Raw genomic sequence first — 23,731 nt, forward strand, 5'->3', positions numbered from 1 at the left:
TACCATTTCTTGCGCATTACGGTTCGAACACTCGAACACCTATACGGATTCTCCTGCACAGTGGCAGATATGTAAATACGGGGTTTCCATACCATTTCTTGCGCATTACGGTTCGAACACTCGAACACCTATACGGATTCTCCTGCACAGTGGCAGATATGTAAATACGGGGTTTCCGTACCATTTCTTGCGCATTACGGTTTGAACACTCGAACACCTATACGGATTTTCCTGCACAGTGGCAGATATGTAAATACGGGGTTTCCCTACCATTTCTTGCGCATTACGGTTCGAACACTCGAACACCTATACGGATTCTCCTGCACAGTGGCAGATATGTAAATACGGGGTTTCGGTACCATTTCTTGCGCATTACGGTTCGAACACTCGAACACCTATACGGATTCTCCTGCACAGTGGCAGATATGTAAATACGGGGTTTCCGTACCATTTCTTGCGCATTACGGTTCGAACACTCGAACACCTATACGGATTTTCCTGCACAGTGGCAGATATGTAAATACGGGGTTTCCATACCATTTCTTGCGCATTACGGTTCGAACACTCGAACACCTATACGGATTCTCCTGCACAGTGGCAGATATGTAAATACGGGGTTTCGGTACCATTTCTTGCGCATTACGGTTCGAACACTCGAACACCTATACGGATTCTCCTGCACAGTGGCAGATATGTAAATACGGGGTTTCCATACCATTTCTTGCGCATTACGGTTCGAACACTCGAACACCTATACGGATTCTCCTGCACAGTGGCAGATATGTAAATACGGGGTTTCGGTACCATTTCTTGCGCATTACGGTTCGAACACTCGAACACCTATACGGATTCTCCTGCACAGTGGCAGATATGTAAATACGGGGTTTCCATACCATTTCTTGCGCATTACGGTTCGAACACTCGAACACCCATACGGATTCTCCTGCACAGTGGCAGATATGTAAATACGCAGTTTCGGTACCATTTCTTGCGCATTACGGTTCGAACACTCGAACACCTATACGGATTCTCCTGCACAGTGGCAGATATGTAAATACGGGGTTTACCTACCATTTCTTGCGCATTTCGATTCGAACACTCGAACACCTATACGGATTCTCCTGCACAGTGGCAGATATGTAAATACGGGGTTTACATACCATTTCTTGCGCATTACGGTTCGAACACTCGAACACCTATGCGGATTCTCCAGCACAATGGCAGATATGTAAATACGGGGTTTCCGTACCATTTCTTGCGCATTACGGTTCGAACACTCGAACACCTATATGGATTCTTCTGTATAGTGGCAGATATGTAAATACGGGGTTTCCCTACCATTTCTCGCGCATTACGGTTCGAACACTCGAACACCTATGCGGATTCTCCTGCACAATGGCAGATATGTAAATACGGGGTTTCCGTACCATTTCTTGCGCATTACGGTTTGAACACTCGAACACCTATATGGATTCTTCTGTACAGTGGCAGATATGTAAATACGGGGTTTCCCTACCATTTCTTGCGCATTACGGTTCGAACACTCGAACACCTATACGGATTCTCCTGCACAGTGGCAGATATGTAAATACGGGGTTTCCATACCATTTCTTGCGCATTACGGTTCGAACACTCGAACACCTATGCGGATTCTCCTGCACAGTGGCAGATATGTAAATAGGGGGTTTCCGTACCATTTCTTGCGCATTACGGTTCGAACACTCGAACACCTATACGGATTCTCCTGCACAGTGGCAGATATGTAAATACGGGGTTTCGGTACCATTTCTTGCGCATTACGGTTCGAACACTCGAACACCTATACGTATTCTCCTACAAAGTGGCAGATATGTAAATATGGGGTTTCCATACCATTTCTTGCGCATTACGGTTCGAACACTCGAACACCTATACGGATTCTCCTGCACAGTGGCAGATATGTAAATACGGGGTTTCCGTACCATTTCTTGCGCATTACGGTTCGAACACTCGAACACCTATACGGATTCTCCTGCACAGTGGCAGATATGTAAATACGGGGTTTACATACCATTTCTTGCGCATTACGGTTCGAACACTCGAACACCTATGCGGATTCTCCTGCACAGTGGCAGATATGTAAATACGGGGTTTCCGTACCATTTCTTGCGCATTACGGTTCGAACACTCGAACACATATACGGATTCTCCTGCACAGTGACAGATATGTAAATACGGGGCTTACAAACCATTTCTTGCGCATTACGGTTCGAACACTCGAACACCTATGCGGATTCTCCTGCATAGTGGCAGATATGTAAATACGGGGTTTCCGTACCATTTCTTGCGCATTACTGTTCGAACACTCGAACACCTATACGGATTCTCCTGTACAGTGGCAGATATGTAAATACGGGGTTTACATACCATTTTTTGCGCATTACGGTTCGAACACTCGAACACCTATGCGGATTCTCCTGCACAGTGGCAGATATGTAAATACGGGGTTTCCATACCATTTCTTGCGCATTACGGTTCGAACACTCGAACACCTATACGGATTCTCCTGCACAGTGGCAGATATGTAAATATGGGCTTTCGGTACCATTTCTTGCGCATTACGGTTCGAACACTCGAACAGCTATACAGATTCTCCTGCACAGTGGCAGATATGGAAATACGGGGTTTCCATACCATTTCTTGTGCATTACGGTTCGAACACTCGAACACCTATACGGATTCTCCTGCACAGTGGCAGATATGTAAATACGGGGTTTCGGTACCATTTCTTGCGCATTACGGTTCGAACACTCGAACACCTATACGGATTCTCCTGCACAGTGGCAGATATGTAAATACGGGGTTTCCGTACCATTTCTTGCGCATTACGGTTCGAACACTCGAACACCTATACGGATTCTCCTGCACAGTGGCAGATATGTAAATACGGGGTTTACATACCATTTCTTGCGCATTACGGTTCGAACAATCGAACACCTATACGGATTCTCCTGCACAGTGGCAGATATGTAAATACGGGGTTTCCGTACCATTTCTTGCGCATTACGGTTCGAACACTCGAACACCTATACGGATTCTCCTGCACAGTGGCAGATATGTAAATACGGGGTTTCCATACCATTTCTTGCGCATTACGGTTCGAACACTCGAACACCTATACGGATTCTCCTGCACAGTGGCAGATATGTAAATACGGGGTTTCCGTACCATTTCTTGCGCATTACGGTTTGAACACTCGAACACCTATACGGATTTTCCTGCACAGTGGCAGATATGTAAATACGGGGTTTCCCTACCATTTCTTGCGCATTACGGTTCGAACACTCGAACACCTATACGGATTCTCCTGCACAGTGGCAGATATGTAAATACGGGGTTTCGGTACCATTTCTTGCGCATTACGGTTCGAACACTCGAACACCTATACGGATTCTCCTGCACAGTGGCAGATATGTAAATACGGGGTTTCCGTACCATTTCTTGCGCATTACGGTTCGAACACTCGAACACCTATACGGATTTTCCTGCACAGTGGCAGATATGTAAATACGGGGTTTCCATACCATTTCTTGCGCATTACGTTTCGAACACTCGAACACCTATACGGATTCTCCTGCACAGTGGCAGATATGTAAATACGGGGTTTCGGTACCATTTCTTGCGCATTACGGTTCGAACACTCGAACACCTATACGGATTCTCCTGCACAGTGGCAGATATGTAAATACGGGGTTTCCATACCATTTCTTGCGCATTACGGTTCGAACACTCGAACACCTATACGGATTCTCCTGCACAGTGGCAGATATGTAAATACGGGGTTTCGGTACCATTTCTTGCGCATTACGGTTCGAACACTCGAACACCTATACGGATTCTCCTGCACAGTGGCAGATATGTAAATACGGGGTTTCCATACCATTTCTTGCGCATTACGGTTCGAACACTCGAACACCCATACGGATTCTCCTGCACAGTGGCAGATATGTAAATACGCAGTTTCGGTACCATTTCTTGCGCATTACGGTTCGAACACTCGAACACCTATACGGATTCTCCTGCACAGTGGCAGATATGTAAATACGGGGTTTACCTACCATTTCTTGCGCATTTCGATTCGAACACTCGAACACCTATACGGATTCTCCTGCACAGTGGCAGATATGTAAATACGGGGTTTACATACCATTTCTTGCGCATTACGGTTCGAACACTCGAACACCTATGCGGATTCTCCAGCACAATGGCAGATATGTAAATACGGGGTTTCCGTACCATTTCTTGCGCATTACGGTTCGAACACTCGAACACCTATATGGATTCTTCTGTATAGTGGCAGATATGTAAATACGGGGTTTCCCTACCATTTCTCGCGCATTACGGTTCGAACACTCGAACACCTATGCGGATTCTCCTGCACAATGGCAGATATGTAAATACGGGGTTTCCGTACCATTTCTTGCGCATTACGGTTTGAACACTCGAACACCTATATGGATTCTTCTGTACAGTGGCAGATATGTAAATACGGGGTTTCCCTACCATTTCTTGCGCATTACGGTTCGAACACTCGAACACCTATACGGATTCTCCTGCACAGTGGCAGATATGTAAATACGGGGTTTCCATACCATTTCTTGCGCATTACGGTTCGAACACTCGAACACCTATGCGGATTCTCCTGCACAGTGGCAGATATGTAAATAGGGGGTTTCCGTACCATTTCTTGCGCATTACGGTTCGAACACTCGAACACCTATACGGATTCTCCTGCACAGTGGCAGATATGTAAATACGGGGTTTCGGTACCATTTCTTGCGCATTACGGTTCGAACACTCGAACACCTATACGTATTCTCCTACAAAGTGGCAGATATGTAAATATGGGGTTTCCATACCATTTCTTGCGCATTACGGTTCGAACACTCGAACACCTATACGGATTCTCCTGCACAGTGGCAGATATGTAAATACGGGGTTTCCGTACCATTTCTTGCGCATTACGGTTCGAACACTCGAACACCTATACGGATTCTCCTGCACAGTGGCAGATATGTAAATACGGGGTTTACATACCATTTCTTGCGCATTACGGTTCGAACACTCGAACACCTATGCGGATTCTCCTGCACAGTGGCAGATATGTAAATACGGGGTTTCCGTACCATTTCTTGCGCATTACGGTTCGAACACTCGAACACATATACGGATTCTCCTGCACAGTGACAGATATGTAAATACGGGGCTTACAAACCATTTCTTGCGCATTACGGTTCGAACACTCGAACACCTATGCGGATTCTCCTGCATAGTGGCAGATATGTAAATACGGGGTTTCCGTACCATTTCTTGCGCATTACTGTTCGAACACTCGAACACCTATACGGATTCTCCTGTACAGTGGCAGATATGTAAATACGGGGTTTACATACCATTTTTTGCGCATTACGGTTCGAACACTCGAACACCTATGCGGATTCTCCTGCACAGTGGCAGATATGTAAATACGGGGTTTCCGTACCATTTCTTGCGCATTACGGTTCGAACACTCGAACCCCTATACGGATTCTCCTGCACAGTGGCAGATATGTAAATACGGGGTTTCCGTACCATTTCTTGCGCATTACGGTTCGAACACTCGAACACCTATACGGATTCTCCTGCACAGTGGCAGATATGCAAATACGGGGTTTCCATACCATTTCTTGCGCATTACGGTTCGAACACTCGAACACCTATACGGATTCTCCTGCACAGTGGCAGATATGTAAATATGGGATTTCGGTACCATTTCTTGCGCATTACGGTTCGAACACTCGAACAGCTATACGGATTCTCCTGCACAGTGGCAGATATGTAAATTCGGGGTTTCCATACCATTTCTTGTACATTACGGTTCGAACACTCGAACACCTATACGGATTCTCCTGCACAGTGGCAGATATGTAAATACGGGGTTTCGGTACCATTTCTTGCGCATTACGGTTCGAACACTCGAACACCTATACGGATTCTCCTGCACAGTGGCAGATATGTAAATACGGGGTTTCCATACCATTTCTTGCGCATTACGGTTCGAACACTCGAACACCTATACGGATTCTCCTGCACAGTGGCAGATATGTAAATACGGGGTTTCGGTACCATTTCTTGCGCATTACGGTTCAAACACTCGAACACCTATACGGATTCTCCTGCACAGTGGCAGATATGTAAATACGGGGTTTCCATACCATTTCTTGCGCATTACGGTTCGAACACTCGAACACCTATACGGATTCTCCTGCACAGTGGCAGATATGTAAATACGCAGTTTCGGTACCATTTCTTGCGCATTACGGTTCGAACACTCGAACACCTATACGGATTCTCCTGCACAGTGGCAGATATGTAAATACGGGGTTTACCTACCATTTCTTGCGCATTTCGATTCGAACACTCGAACACCTATACGGATTCTCCTGCACAGTGGCAGATATGTAAATACGGGGTTTACATACCATTTCTTGCGCATTACGGTTCGAACACTCGAACACCTATGCGGATTCTCCAGCACAATGGCAGATATGTAAATACGGGGTTTCCGTACCATTTCTTGCGCATTACGGTTCGAACACTCGAACACCTATATGGATTCTTCTGTATAGTGGCAGATATGTAAATACGGGGTTTCCCTACCATTTCTCGCGCATTACGGTTCGAACACTCGAACACCTATGCGGATTCTCCTGCACAGTGGCAGATATGTAAATACGGGGTTTCCGTACCATTTCTTGCGCATTACTGTTCGAACACTCGAACACCTATACGGATTCTCCTGTACAGTGGCAGATATGTAAATACGGGGTTTACATACCATTTTTTGCGCATTACGGTTCGAACACTCGAACACCTATGCGGATTCTCCTGCACAGTGGCAGATATGTAAATACCTGGTTTCCGTACCATTTCTTGCGCATTTCGATTCGAACACTCGAACACCTATACGGATTCTCCTGCACAGTGGCAGATATGTAAATACGGGGTTTACATACCATTTCTTGCGCATTACGGTTCGAACACTCGAACACCTATACGGATTCTCCTGCACAGTGGCAGATATGTAAATACGCAGTTTCGGTACCATTTCTTGCGCATTACGGTTCGAACACTCGAACACCTATACGGATTCTCCTGCACAGTGGCAGATATGTAAATACGGGGTTTACCTACCATTTCTTGCGCATTTCGATTCGAACACTCGAACACCTATACGGATTCTCCTGCACAGTGGCAGATATGTAAATACGGGGTTTACATACCATTTCTTGCGCATTACGGTTCGAACACTCGAACACCTATGCGGATTCTCCAGCACAATGGCAGATATGTAAATACGGGGTTTCCGTACCATTTCTTGCGCATTACGGTTCGAACACTCGAACACCTATATGGATTCTTCTGTATAGTGGCAGATATGTAAATACGGGGTTTCCCTACCATTTCTCGCGCATTACGGTTCGAACACTCGAACACCTATGCGGATTCTCCTGCACAGTGGCAGATATGTAAATACGGGGTTTCCGTACCATTTCTTGCGCATTACTGTTCGAACACTCGAACACCTATACGGATTCTCCTGTACAGTGGCAGATATGTAAATACGGGGTTTACATACCATTTTTTGCGCATTACGGTTCGAACACTCGAACACCTATGCGGATTCTCCTGCACAGTGGCAGATATGTAAATACGGGGTTTCCGTACCATTTCTTGCGCATTTCGATTCGAACACTCGAACACCTATACGGATTCTCCTGCACAGTGGCAGATATGTAAATACGGGGTTTACATACCATTTCTTGCGCATTACGGTTCGAACACTCGAACACCTATGCGGATTCTCCAGCACAATGGCAGATATGTAAATACGGGGTTTCCGTACCATTTCTTGCGCATTACGGTTCGAACACTCGAACACCTATATGGATTCTTCTGTATAGTGGCAGATATGTAAATACGGGGTTTCCCTACCATTTCTCGCGCATTACGGTTCGAACACTCGAACACCTATGCGGATTCTCCTGCACAGTGGCAGATATGTAAATACGGGGTTTCCGTACCATTTCTTGCGCATTACTGTTCGAACACTCGAACACCTATACGGATTCTCCTGTACAGTGGCAGATATGTAAATACGGGGTTTACATACCATTTTTTGCGCATTACGGTTCGAACACTCGAACACCTATGCGGATTCTCCTGCACAGTGGCAGATATGTAAATACGGGGTTTCCGTACCATTTCTTGCGCATTACGGTTCGAACACTCGAACACCTATACGGATTCTCCTGCACAGTGGCAGATATGTAAATACGGGGTTTCCGTACCATTTCTTGCGCATTACGGTTCAAACACTCGAACACCTATACGGATTCTCCTGCACAGTGGCAGATATGTAAATACGGGGTTTCCATACCATTTCTTGCGCATTACGGTTCGAACACTCGAACACCTATACGGATTCTCCTGCACAGTGGCAGATATGTAAATACGCAGTTTCGGTACCATTTCTTGCGCATTACGGTTCGAACACTCGAACACCTATACGGATTCTCCTGCACAGTGGCAGATATGTAAATACGGGGTTTACCTACCATTTCTTGCGCATTTCGATTCGAACACTCGAACACCTATACGGATTCTCCTGCACAGTGGCAGATATGTAAATACGGGGTTTACATACCATTTCTTGCGCATTACGGTTCGAACACTCGAACACCTATGCGGATTCTCCAGCACAATGGCAGATATGTAAATACGGGGTTTCCGTACCATTTCTTGCGCATTACGGTTCGAACACTCGAACACCTATATGGATTCTTCTGTATAGTGGCAGATATGTAAATACGGGGTTTCCCTACCATTTCTCGCGCATTACGGTTCGAACACTCGAACACCTATGCGGATTCTCCTGCACAGTGGCAGATATGTAAATACGGGGTTTCCGTACCATTTCTTGCGCATTACTGTTCGAACACTCGAACACCTATACGGATTCTCCTGTACAGTGGCAGATATGTAAATACGGGGTTTACATACCATTTTTTGCGCATTACGGTTCGAACACTCGAACACCTATGCGGATTCTCCTGCACAGTGGCAGATATGTAAATACGGGGTTTCCGTACCATTTCTTGCGCATTACTGTTCGAACACTCGAACACCTATACGGATTCTCCTGTACAGTGGCAGATATGTAAATACGGGGTTTACATACCATTTTTTGCGCATTACGGTTCGAACACTCGAACACCTATGCGGATTCTCCTGCACAGTGGCAGATATGTAAATACGGGGTTTCCGTACCATTTCTTGCGCATTACGGTTCGAACACTCGAACACCTATACGGATTCTCCTGCACAGTGGCAGATATGTAAATACGGGGTTTACATACCATTTCTTGCGCATTACGGTTCGAACACTCGAACACCTATGCGGATTCTCCAGCACAATGGCAGATATGTAAATACGGGGTTTCCGTACCATTTCTTGCGCATTACGGTTTGAACACTCGAACACCTATATGGATTCTTCTGTACAGTGGCAGATATGTAAATACGGGGTTTCCCTACCATTTCTTGCGCATTACGGTTCGAACACTCGAACACCTATACGGATTCTCCTGCACAGTGGCAGATATGTAAATACGGGGTTTCCATACCATTTCTTGCGCATTACGGTTCGAACACTCGAACACCTATGCGGATTCTCCTGCACAGTGGCAGATATGTAAATAGGGGGTTTCCGTACCATTTCTTGCGCATTACGGTTCGAACACTCGAACACCTATACGGATTCTCCTGCACAGTGGCAGATATGTAAATACGGGGTTTCGGTACCATTTCTTGCGCATTACGGTTCGAACACTCGAACACCTATACGTATTCTCCTGCAAAGTGGCAGATATGTAAATACGGGGTTTCCATACCATTTCTTGCGCATTACGGTTCGAACACTCGAACACCTATACGGATTCTCCTGCACAGTGGCAGATATGTAAATACGGGGTTTCCGTACCATTTCTTGCGCATTACGGTTCGAACACTCGAACACCTATACGGATTCTCCTGCACAGTGGCAGATATGTAAATACGGTGTTTACATACCATTTCTTGCGCATTACGGTTCGAACACTCGAACACCTATGCGGATTCTCCTGCACAGTGGCAGATATGTAAATACGGGGTTTCCGTACCATTTCTTGCGCATTACGGTTCGAACACTCGAACACCTATACGGATTCTCCTGCACAGTGGCAGATATGTAAATACGGGGTTTCGGTACCATTTCTTGCGCATTACGGTTCGAACACTCGAACACCTATACGTATTCTCCTGCAAAGTGGCAGATATGTAAATACGGGGTTTCCATACCATTTCTTGCGCATTACGGTTCGAACACTCGAACACCTATACGGATTCTCCTGCACAGTGGCAGATATGTAAATACGGGGTTTCCGTACCATTTCTTGCGCATTACGGTTCGAACACTCGAACACCTATACGGATTCTCCTGCACAGTGGCAGATATGTAAATACGGGGTTTACATACCATTTCTTGCGCATTACGGTTCGAACACTCGAACACCTATGCGGATTCTCCTGCACAGTGGCAGATATGTAAATACGGGGTTTCCGTACCATTTCTTGCGCATTACGGTTCGAACACTCGAACACCTATACGGATTCTCCTGCACAGTGACAGATATGTAAATACGGGGCTTACAAACCATTTCTTGCGCATTACGGTTCGAACACTCGAACACCTATGCGGATTCTCCTGCATAGTGGCAGATATGTAAATACGGGGTTTCCGTACCATTTCTTGCGCATTACTGTTCGAACACTCGAACACCTATACGGATTCTCCTGTACAGTGGCAGATATGTAAATACGGGGTTTACATACCATTTTTTGCGCATTACGGTTCGAACACTCGAACACCTATGCGGATTCTCCTGCACAGTGGCAGATATGTAAATACGGGGTTTCCGTACCATTTCTTGCGCATTACGGTTCGAACACTCGAACCCCTATACGGATTCTCCTGCACAGTGGCAGATATGTAAATACGGGGTTTCCGTACCATTTCTTGCGCATTACGGTTCGAACACTCGAACACCTATACGGATTCTCCTGCACAGTGGCAGATATGCAAATACGGGGTTTCCATACCATTTCTTGCGCATTACGGTTCGAACACTCGAACACCTATACGGATTCTCCTGCACAGTGGCAGATATGTAAATATGGGATTTCGGTACCATTTCTTGCGCATTACGGTTCGAACACTCGAACAGCTATACGGATTCTCCTGCACAGTGGCAGATATGTAAATTCGGGGTTTCCATACCATTTCTTGTACATTACGGTTCGAACACTCGAACACCTATACGGATTCTCCTGCACAGTGGCAGATATGTAAATACGGGGTTTCGGTACCATTTCTTGCGCATTACGGTTCGAACACTCGAACACCTATACGGATTCTCCTGCACAGTGGCAGATATGTAAATACGGGGTTTCCATACCATTTCTTGCGCATTACGGTTCGAACACTCGAACACCTATACGGATTCTCCTGCACAGTGGCAGATATGTAAATACGGGGTTTCGGTACCATTTCTTGCGCATTACGGTTCAAACACTCGAACACCTATACGGATTCTCCTGCACAGTGGCAGATATGTAAATACGGGGTTTCCATACCATTTCTTGCGCATTACGGTTCGAACACTCGAACACCTATACGGATTCTCCTGCACAGTGGCAGATATGTAAATACGCAGTTTCGGTACCATTTCTTGCGCATTACGGTTCGAACACTCGAACACCTATACGGATTCTCCTGCACAGTGGCAGATATGTAAATACGGGGTTTACCTACCATTTCTTGCGCATTTCGATTCGAACACTCGAACACCTATACGGATTCTCCTGCACAGTGGCAGATATGTAAATACGGGGTTTACATACCATTTCTTGCGCATTACGGTTCGAACACTCGAACACCTATGCGGATTCTCCAGCACAATGGCAGATATGTAAATACGGGGTTTCCGTACCATTTCTTGCGCATTACGGTTCGAACACTCGAACACCTATATGGATTCTTCTGTATAGTGGCAGATATGTAAATACGGGGTTTCCCTACCATTTCTCGCGCATTACGGTTCGAACACTCGAACACCTATGCGGATTCTCCTGCACAGTGGCAGATATGTAAATACGGGGTTTCCGTACCATTTCTTGCGCATTACTGTTCGAACACTCGAACACCTATACGGATTCTCCTGTACAGTGGCAGATATGTAAATACGGGGTTTACATACCATTTTTTGCGCATTACGGTTCGAACACTCGAACACCTATGCGGATTCTCCTGCACAGTGGCAGATATGTAAATACGGGGTTTCCGTACCATTTCTTGCGCATTTCGATTCGAACACTCGAACACCTATACGGATTCTCCTGCACAGTGGCAGATATGTAAATACGGGGTTTACATACCATTTCTTGCGCATTACGGTTCGAACACTCGAACACCTATACGGATTCTCCTGCACAGTGGCAGATATGTAAATACGCAGTTTCGGTACCATTTCTTGCGCATTACGGTTCGAACACTCGAACACCTATACGGATTCTCCTGCACAGTGGCAGATATGTAAATACGGGGTTTACCTACCATTTCTTGCGCATTTCGATTCGAACACTCGAACACCTATACGGATTCTCCTGCACAGTGGCAGATATGTAAATACGGGGTTTACATACCATTTCTTGCGCATTACGGTTCGAACACTCGAACACCTATGCGGATTCTCCAGCACAATGGCAGATATGTAAATACGGGGTTTCCGTACCATTTCTTGCGCATTACGGTTCGAACACTCGAACACCTATATGGATTCTTCTGTATAGTGGCAGATATGTAAATACGGGGTTTCCCTACCATTTCTCGCGCATTACGGTTCGAACACTCGAACACCTATGCGGATTCTCCTGCACAGTGGCAGATATGTAAATACGGGGTTTCCGTACCATTTCTTGCGCATTACGGTTCGAACACTCGAACCCCTATACGGATTCTCCTGCACAGTGGCAGATATGTAAATACGGGGTTTCCGTACCATTTCTTGCGCATTACGGTTCGAACACTCGAACACCTATACGGATTCTCCTGCACAGTGGCAGATATGCAAATACGGGGTTTCCATACCATTTCTTGCGCATTACGGTTCGAACACTCGAACACCTATACGGATTCTCCTGCACAGTGGCAGATATGTAAATATGGGATTTCGGTACCATTTCTTGCGCATTACGGTTCGAACACTCGAACAGCTATACGGATTCTCCTGCACAGTGGCAGATATGTAAATTCGGGGTTTCCATACCATTTCTTGTACATTACGGTTCGAACACTCGAACACCTATACGGATTCTCCTGCACAGTGGCAGATATGTAAATACGGGGTTTCGGTACCATTTCTTGCGCATTACGGTTCGAACACTCGAACACCTATACGGATTCTCCTGCACAGTGGCAGATATGTAAATACGGGGTTTCCATACCATTTCTTGCGCATTACGGTTCGAACACTCGAACACCTATACGGATTCTCCTGCACAGTGGCAGATATGTAAATACGGGGTTTCGGTACCATTTCTTGCGCATTACGGTTCAAACACTCGAACACCTATACGGATTCTCCTGCACAGTGGCAGATATGTAAATACGGGGTTTCCATACCATTTCTTGCGCATTACGGTTCGAACACTCGAACACCTATACGGATTCTCCTGCACAGTGGCAGATATGTAAATACGCAGTTTCGGTACCATTTCTTGCGCATTACGGTTCGAACACTCGAACACCTATACGGATTCTCCTGCACAGTGGCAGATATGTAAATACGGGGTTTACCTACCATTTCTTGCGCATTTCGATTCGAACACTCGAACACCTATACGGATTCTCCTGCACAGTGGCAGATATGTAAATACGGGGTTTACATACCATTTCTTGCGCATTACGGTTCGAACACTCGAACACCTATGCGGATTCTCCAGCACAATGGCAGATATGTAAATACGGGGTTTCCGTACCATTTCTTGCGCATTACGGTTCGAACACTCGAACACCTATATGGATTCTTCTGTATAGTGGCAGATATGTAAATACGGGGTTTCCCTACCATTTCTCGCGCATTACGGTTCGAACACTCGAACACCTATGCGGATTCTCCTGCACAGTGGCAGATATGTAAATACGGGGTTTCCGTACCATTTCTTGCGCATTACTGTTCGAACACTCGAACACCTATACGGATTCTCCTGTACAGTGGCAGATATGTAAATACGGGGTTTACATACCATTTTTTGCGCATTACGGTTCGAACACTCGAACACCTATGCGGATTCTCCTGCACAGTGGCAGATATGTAAATACGGGGTTTCCGTACCATTTCTTGCGCATTTCGATTCGAACACTCGAACACCTATACGGATTCTCCTGCACAGTGGCAGATATGTAAATACGGGGTTTACATACCATTTCTTGCGCATTACGGTTCGAACACTCGAACACCTATACGGATTCTCCTGCACAGTGGCAGATATGTAAATACGCAGTTTCGGTACCATTTCTTGCGCATTACGGTTCGAACACTCGAACACCTATACGGATTCTCCTGCACAGTGGCAGATATGTAAATACGGGGTTTACCTACCATTTCTTGCGCATTTCGATTCGAACACTCGAACACCTATACGGATTCTCCTGCACAGTGGCAGATATGTAAATACGGGGTTTACATACCATTTCTTGCGCATTACGGTTCGAACACTCGAACACCTATGCGGATTCTCCAGCACAATGGCAGATATGTAAATACGGGGTTTCCGTACCATTTCTTGCGCATTACGGTTCGAACACTCGAACACCTATATGGATTCTTCTGTATAGTGGCAGATATGTAAATACGGGGTTTCCCTACCATTTCTCGCGCATTACGGTTCGAACACTCGAACACCTATGCGGATTCTCCTGCACAGTGGCAGATATGTAAATACGGGGTTTCCGTACCATTTCTTGCGCATTACTGTTCGAACACTCGAACACCTATACGGATTCTCCTGTACAGTGGCAGATATGTAAATACGGGGTTTACATACCATTTTTTGCGCATTACGGTTCGAACACTCGAACACCTATGCGGATTCTCCTGCACAGTGGCAGATATGTAAATACGGGGTTTCCGTACCATTTCTTGCGCATTTCGATTCGAACACTCGAACACCTATACGGATTCTCCTGCACAGTGGCAGATATGTAAATACGGGGTTTACATACCATTTCTTGCGCATTACGGTTCGAACACTCGAACACCTATGCGGATTCTCCAGCACAATGGCAGATATGTAAATACGGGGTTTCCGTACCATTTCTTGCGCATTACGGTTCGAACACTCGAACACCTATATGGATTCTTCTGTATAGTGGCAGATATGTAAATACGGGGTTTCCCTACCATTTCTCGCGCATTACGGTTCGAACAGTCGAACACCTATGCGGATTCTCCTGCACAGTGGCAGATATGTAAATACGGGGTTTCCGTACCATTTCTTGCGCATTACTGTTCGAACACTCGAACACCTATACGGATTCTCCTGTACAGTGGCAGATATGTAAATACGGGGTTTACATACCATTTTTTGCGCATTACGGTTCGAACACTCGAACACCTATGCGGATTCTCCTGCACAGTGGCAGATATGTAAATACGGGGTTTCCGTACCATTTCTTGCGCATTACGGTTCGAACACTCGAACACCTATACGGATTCTCCTGCACAGTGGCAGATATGTAAATACGGGGTTTCCGTACCATTTCTTGCGCATTACGGTTCAAACACTCGAACACCTATACGGATTCTCCTGCACAGTGGCAGATATGTAAATACGGGGTTTCCATACCATTTCTTGCGCATTACGGTTCGAACACTCGAACACCTATACGGATTCTCCTGCACAGTGGCAGATATGTAAATACGCAGTTTCGGTACCATTTCTTGCGCATTACGGTTCGAACACTCGAACACCTATACGGATTCTCCTGCACAGTGGCAGATATGTAAATACGGGGTTTACCTACCATTTCTTGCGCATTTCGATTCGAACACTCGAACACCTATACGGATTCTCCTGCACAGTGGCAGATATGTAAATACGGGGTTTACATACCATTTCTTGCGCATTACGGTTCGAACACTCGAACACCTATGCGGATTCTCCAGCACAATGGCAGATATGTAAATACGGGGTTTCCGTACCATTTCTTGCGCATTACGGTTCGAACACTCGAACACCTATATGGATTCTTCTGTATAGTGGCAGATATGTAAATACGGGGTTTCCCTACCATTTCTCGCGCATTACGGTTCGAACACTCGAACACCTATGCGGATTCTCCTGCACAGTGGCAGATATGTAAATACGGGGTTTCCGTACCATTTCTTGCGCATTACTGTTCGAACACTCGAACACCTATACGGATTCTCCTGTACAGTGGCAGATATGTAAATACGGGGTTTACATACCATTTTTTGCGCATTACGGTTCGAACACTCGAACACCTATGCGGATTCTCCTGCACAGTGGCAGATATGTAAATACGGGGTTTCCGTACCATTTCTTGCGCATTACTGTTCGAACACTCGAACACCTATACGGATTCTCCTGTACAGTGGCAGATATGTAAATACGGGGTTTACATACCATTTTTTGCGCATTACGGTTCGAACACTCGAACACCTATGCGGATTCTCCTGCATAGTGGCAGATATGTAAATACGGGGTTTCCGTACCATTTCTTGCGCATTACGGTTCGAACACTCGAACACCTATACGGATTCTCCTGCACAGTGGCAGATATGTAAATACGGGGTTTCCGTACCATTTCTTGCGCATTACGGTTCAAACACTCGAACACCTATACGGATTCTCCTGCACAGTGGCAGATATGTAAATACGGGGTTTCCATACCATTTCTTGCGCATTACGGTTCGAACACTCGAACACCTATACGGATTCTCCTGCACAGTGGCAGATATGTAAATACGCAGTTTCGGAACCATTTCTTGCGCATTACGGTTCGAACACTCGAACACCTATACGGATTCTCCTGCACAGTGGCAGATATGTAAATACGGGGTTTACCTACCATTTCTTGCGCATTTCGATTCGAACACTCGAACACCTATACGGATTCTCCTGCACAGTGGCAGATATGTAAATACGGGGTTTACATACCATTTCTTGCGCATTACGGTTCGAACACTCGAACACCTATGCGGATTCTCCAGCACAATGGCAGATATGTAAATACGGGGTTTCCGTACCATTTCTTGCGCATTACGGTTCGAACACTCGAACACCTATATGGATTCTTCTGTATAGTGGCAGATATGTAAATACGGGGTTTCCGTACCATTTCTCGCGCATTACGGTTCGAACACTCGAACACCTATGCGGATTCTCCTGCACAGTGGCAGATATGTAAATACGGGGTTTCCGTACCATTTCTTGCGCATTACTGTTCGAACACTCGAACACCTATACGGATTCTCCTGTACAGTGGCAGATATGTAAATACGGGGTTTACATACCATTTTTTGCGCATTACGGTTCGAACACTCGAACACCTATGCGGATTCTCCTGCACAGTGGCAGATATGTAAATACGGGGTTTCCGTACCATTTCTTGCGCATTACTGTTCGAACACTCGAACACCTATACGGATTCTCCTGTACAGTGGCAGATATGTAAATACGGGGTTTACATACCATTTTTTGCGCATTACGGTTCGAACACTCGAACACCTATGCGGATTCTCCTGCACAGTGGCAGATATGTAAATACGGGGTTTCCGTACCATTTCTTGCGCATTACGGTTCGAACACTCGAACACCTATACGGATTCTCCTGCACAGTGGCAGATATGTAAATACGGGGTTTACATACCATTTCTTGCGCATTACGGTTCGAACACTCGAACACCTATGCGGATTCTCCAGCACAATGGCAGATATGTAAATACGGGGTTTCCGTACCATTTCTTGCGCATTACGGTTTGAACACTCGAACACCTATATGGATTCTTCTGTACAGTGGCAGATATGTAAATACGGGGTTTCCCTACCATTTCTTGCGCATTACGGTTCGAACACTCGAACACCTATACGGATTCTCCTGCACAGTGGCAGATATGTAAATACGGGGTTTCCATACCATTTCTTGCGCATTACGGTTCGAACACTCGAACACCTATGCGGATTCTCCTGCACAGTGGCAGATATGTAAATAGGGGGTTTCCGTACCATTTCTTGCGCATTACGGTTCGAACACTCGAACACCTATACGGATTCTCCTGCACAGTGGCAGATATGTAAATACGGGGTTTCGGTACCATTTCTTGCGCATTACGGTTCGAACACTCGAACACCTATACGTATTCTCCTGCAAAGTGGCAGATATGTAAATACGGGGTTTCCATACCATTTCTTGCGCATTACGGTTCGAACACTCGAACACCTATACGGATTCTCCTGCACAGTGGCAGATATGTAAATACGGGGTTTCCGTACCATTTCTTGCGCATTACGGTTCGAACACTCGAACACCTATACGGATTCTCCTGCACAGTGGCAGATATGTAAATACGGTGTTTACATACCATTTCTTGCGCATTACGGTTCGAACACTCGAACACCTATGCGGATTCTCCTGCACAGTGGCAGATATGTAAATACGGGGTTTCCGTACCATTTCTTGCGCATTACGGTTCGAACACTCGAACACCTATACGGATTCTCCTGCACAGTGACAGATATGTAAATACGGGGCTTACAAACCATTTCTTGCGCATTACGGTTCGAACACTCGAACACCTATGCGGATTCTCCTGCATAGTGGCAGATATGTAAATACGGGGTTTCCGTACCATTTCTTGCGCATTACTGTTCGAACACTCGAACACCTATACGGATTCTCCTGCACAGTGGCAGATATGTAAATACGGGGTTTACATACCATTTTTTGCGCATTACGGTTCGAACACTCGAACACCTATGCGGATTCTCCTGCACAGTGGCAGATATGTAAATACGGGGTTTCCGTACCATTTCTTGCGCATTACGGTTCGAACACTCGAACCCCTATACGGATTCTCCTGCACAGTGGCAGATATGTAAATACGGGGTTTCCGTACCATTTCTTGCGCATTACGGTTCGAACACTCGAACACCTATACGGATTCTCCTGCACAGTGGCAGATATGCAAATACGGGGTTTCCATACCATTTCTTGCGCATTACGGTTCGAACACTCGAACACCTATACGGATTCTCCTGCACAGTGGCAGATATGTAAATATGGGATTTCGGTACCATTTCTTGCGCATTACGGTTCGAACACTCGAACAGCTATACGGATTCTCCTGCACAGTGGCAGATATGTAAATTCGGGGTTTCCATACCATTTCTTGTACATTACGGTTCGAACACTCGAACAACTATACGGATTCTCCTGCACAGTGGCAGATATGTAAATACGGGGTTTCGGTACCATTTCTTGCGCATTACGGTTCGAACACTCGAACACCTATACGGATTCTCCTGCACAGTGGCAGATATGTAAATACGGGGTTTCCATACCATTTCTTGCGCATTACGGTTCGAACACTCGAACACCTATACGGATTCTCCTGCACAGTGGCAGATATGTAAATACGGGGTTTCGGTACCATTTCTTGCGCATTACGGTTCGAACACTCGAACACCTATACGGATTCTCCTGCACAGTGGCAGATATGTAAATACGGGGTTTCCATACCATTTCTTGCGCATTACGGTTCGAACACTCGAACACCTATACGGATTCTCCTGCACAGTGGCAGATATGTAAATACGCAGTTTCGGTACCATTTCTTGCGCATTACGGTTCGAACACTCGAACACCTATACGGATTCTCCTGCACAGTGGCAGATATGTAAATACGGGGTTTACCTACCATTTCTTGCGCATTTCGATTCGAACACTCGAACACCTATACGGATTCTCCTGCACAGTGGCAGATATGTAAATACGGGGTTTACATACCATTTCTTGCGCATTACGGTTCGAACACTCGAACACCTATGCGGATTCTCCAGCACAATGGCAGATATGTAAATACGGGGTTTCCGTACCATTTCTTGCGCATTACGGTTCGAACACTCGAAACCTATATGGATTCTTCTGTATAGTGGCAGATATGTAAATACGGGGTTTCCCTACCATTTCTCGCGCATTACGGTTCGAACACTCGAACACCTATGCGGATTCTCCTGCACAATGGCAGATATGTAAATACGGGGTTTCCGTACCATTTCTTGCGCATTACGGTTTGAACACTCGAACACCTATATGGATTCTTCTGTACAGTGGCAGATATGTAAATACGGGGTTTCCCTACCATTTCTTGCGCATTACGGTTCGAACACTCGAACACCTATACGGATTCTCCTGCACAGTGGCAGATATGTAAATACGGGGTTTCCATACCATTTCTTGCGCATTACGGTTCGAACACTCGAACACCTATGCGGATTCTCCTGCACAGTGGCAGATATGTAAATAGGGGGTTTCCGTACCATTTCTTGCGCATTACGGTTCGAACACTCGAACACCTATACGGATTCTCCTGCACAGTGGCAGATATGTAAATACGGGGTTTCGGTACCATTTCTTGCGCATTACGGTTCGAACACTCGAACACCTATACGTATTCTCCTGCAAAGTGGCAGATATGTAAATACGGGGTTTCCATACCATTTCTTGCGCATTACGGTTCGAACACTCGAACACCTATACGGATTCTCCTGCACAGTGGCAGATATGTAAATACGGGGTTTCCGTACCATTTCTTGCGCATTACGGTTCGAACACTCGAACACCTATACGGATTCTCCTGCACAGTGGCAGATATGTAAATACGGGGTTTACATACCATTTCTTGCGCATTACGGTTCGAACACTCGAACACCTATGCGGATTCTCCTGCACAGTGGCAGATATGTAAATACGGGGTTTCCGTACCATTTCTTGCGCATTACGGTTCGAACACTCGAACACCTATACGGATTCTCCTGCACAGTGACAGATATGTAAATACGGGGCTTACAAACCATTTCTTGCGCATTACGGTTCGAACACTCGAACACCTATGCGGATTCTCCTGCATAGTGGCAGATATGTAAATACGGGGTTTCCGTACCATTTCTTGCGCATTACTGTTCGAACACTCGAACACCTATACGGATTCTCCTGCACAGTGGCAGATATGTAAATACGGGGTTTACATACCATTTTTTGCGCGTTACGGTTCGAACACTCGAACACCTATGCGGATTCTCCTGCACAGTGGCAGATATGTAAATACGGGGTTTCCGTACCATTTCTTGCGCATTACGGTTCGAACACTCGAACCCCTATACGGATTCTCCTGCACAGTGGCAGATATGTAAATACGGGGTTTCCGTACCATTTCTTGCGCATTACGGTTCGAACACTCGAACACCTATACGGATTCTCCTGCACAGTGGCAGATATGCAAATACGGGGTTTCCATACCATTTCTTGCGCATTACGGTTCGAACACTCGAACACCTATACGGATTCTCCTGCACAGTGGCAGATATGTAAATATGGGATTTCGGTACCATTTCTTGCGCATTACGGTTCGAACACTCGAACAGCTATACGGATTCTCCTGCACAGTGGCAGATATGTAAATTCGGGGTTTCCATACCATTTCTTGTACATTACGGTTCGAACACTCGAACACCTATACGGATTCTCCTGCACAGTGGCAGATATGTAAATACGGGGTTTCGGTACAATTTCTTGCGCATTACGGTTCGAACACTCGAACACCTATACGGATTCTCCTGCACAGTGGCAGATATGTAAATATGGGGTTTACATACCATTTCTTGCGCATTTCGATTCGAACACTCGAACACCTATACGGATTCTCCTGCACAGTGGCAGATATGTAAATATGGGGTTTCCATACCATTTCTTGCGCATTACGGTTCGAACACTCGAACACCTATACGAATTCTCCTGCACAGTGACAGATATGTAAATACGGGGTTTCGGTACCATTTCCTGTGCATTACGGTTCGAACACTCGAACACCTATACGGATTCTCCTGCACAGTGGCAGATATGTAAATACGGGGTTTACATACCATTTCTTGCGCAATACGGTTCGAACACTCGAACACCTATGCGGATTCTCCTGCACAGTGGCAGATATGTAAATACGGGGTTTCCGTACCATTTCTTGCGCATTACGGTTCGAACACTCGAACACCTATACGGATTCTCCTGCACAGTGGCAGATATGTAAATACGGGGTTTACATACCATTTCTTGCACATTACGGTTCGAACACCCGAACACCTATACGGATTCTCCTGCACAAGGGCAGATATGTAAATACGGGGTTTCGGTACCATTTCTTGCGCATTACGGTTCGAACAATCGAACACCTATACGGATTCTCCTGCACAGTGGCAGATATGTAAATACGGGGTTTACATACCATTTCTTGCGCATTACGGTTCGAACACTCGAACACCTATGCGGATTCTCCTGCACAGTGGCAGATATGTAAATACGGGGTTTCCGTACCATTTCTTGCGCATTACTGTTCGAACACTCGAACACCTATACGGATTCTCCTGCACAGTGGCAGATATGTAAATACGGGGTTTACATACCATTTCTTGCGCATTACGGTTCGAACACTCGAACACCTATGCGGATTCTCCTGCACAGTGGCAGATATGTAAATACGGGGTTTCCGTACCATTTCTTGCGCATTACAGTTCGAACACTCGAACCCCTATACGGATTCTCCTGCACAGTGGCAGATATGTAAATACGGGGTTTACATACCATTTCTTGCGCATTACGGTTCGAACAATCGAACACCTATACGGATTCTCCTGCACAGTGGCAGATATGTAAATACGGGGTTTCCGTACCATTTCTTGCGCATTACGGTTCGAACACTCGAACACCTATACGTATTCTCCTGCACAGTGTCAGATATGTAAATATGGGGTTTCCCTACCATTTCTTGCGCATTACGGTTCGAACACTCGAACACCTATACGGATTCTCCTGCACAGTGGCAGATATGTAAATACGGGGTTTCTGTACCATTTCTTGCGCATTACGGTTCGAACACTCGAACACCTATACGGATTCTCCTGCACAGTGGCAGATATGTAAATACGGGGTTTACATACCATTTCTTGCGCATTACGGTTCGAAGACTCGAACACCTATGCGGATTCTCCTGCACAGTGGCAGATATGTAAATACGGGGTTTCCGTACCATTTCTTGCGCATTACGGTTCGAACACTCGAACACCTATACGGATTCTCCTGCACAGTGACAGATATGTAAATACGGGGTTTACAAACCATTTCTTGCGCATTACGGTTCGAACACTCGAACACCTATGCGGATTCTCCTGCACAGTGGCAGATATGTAAATACGGGGTTTCCGTACCATTTCTTGCGCATTACTGTTCGAACACTCGAACACCTATACGGATTCTCCTGCA

Source organism: Camellia sinensis, chromosome 4, assembly GCF_055761805.1.
Source record: "Camellia sinensis isolate YWXY chromosome 4, ASM5576180v1, whole genome shotgun sequence".
Lineage (NCBI taxonomy): Eukaryota > Viridiplantae > Streptophyta > Magnoliopsida > Ericales > Theaceae > Camellia > Camellia sinensis.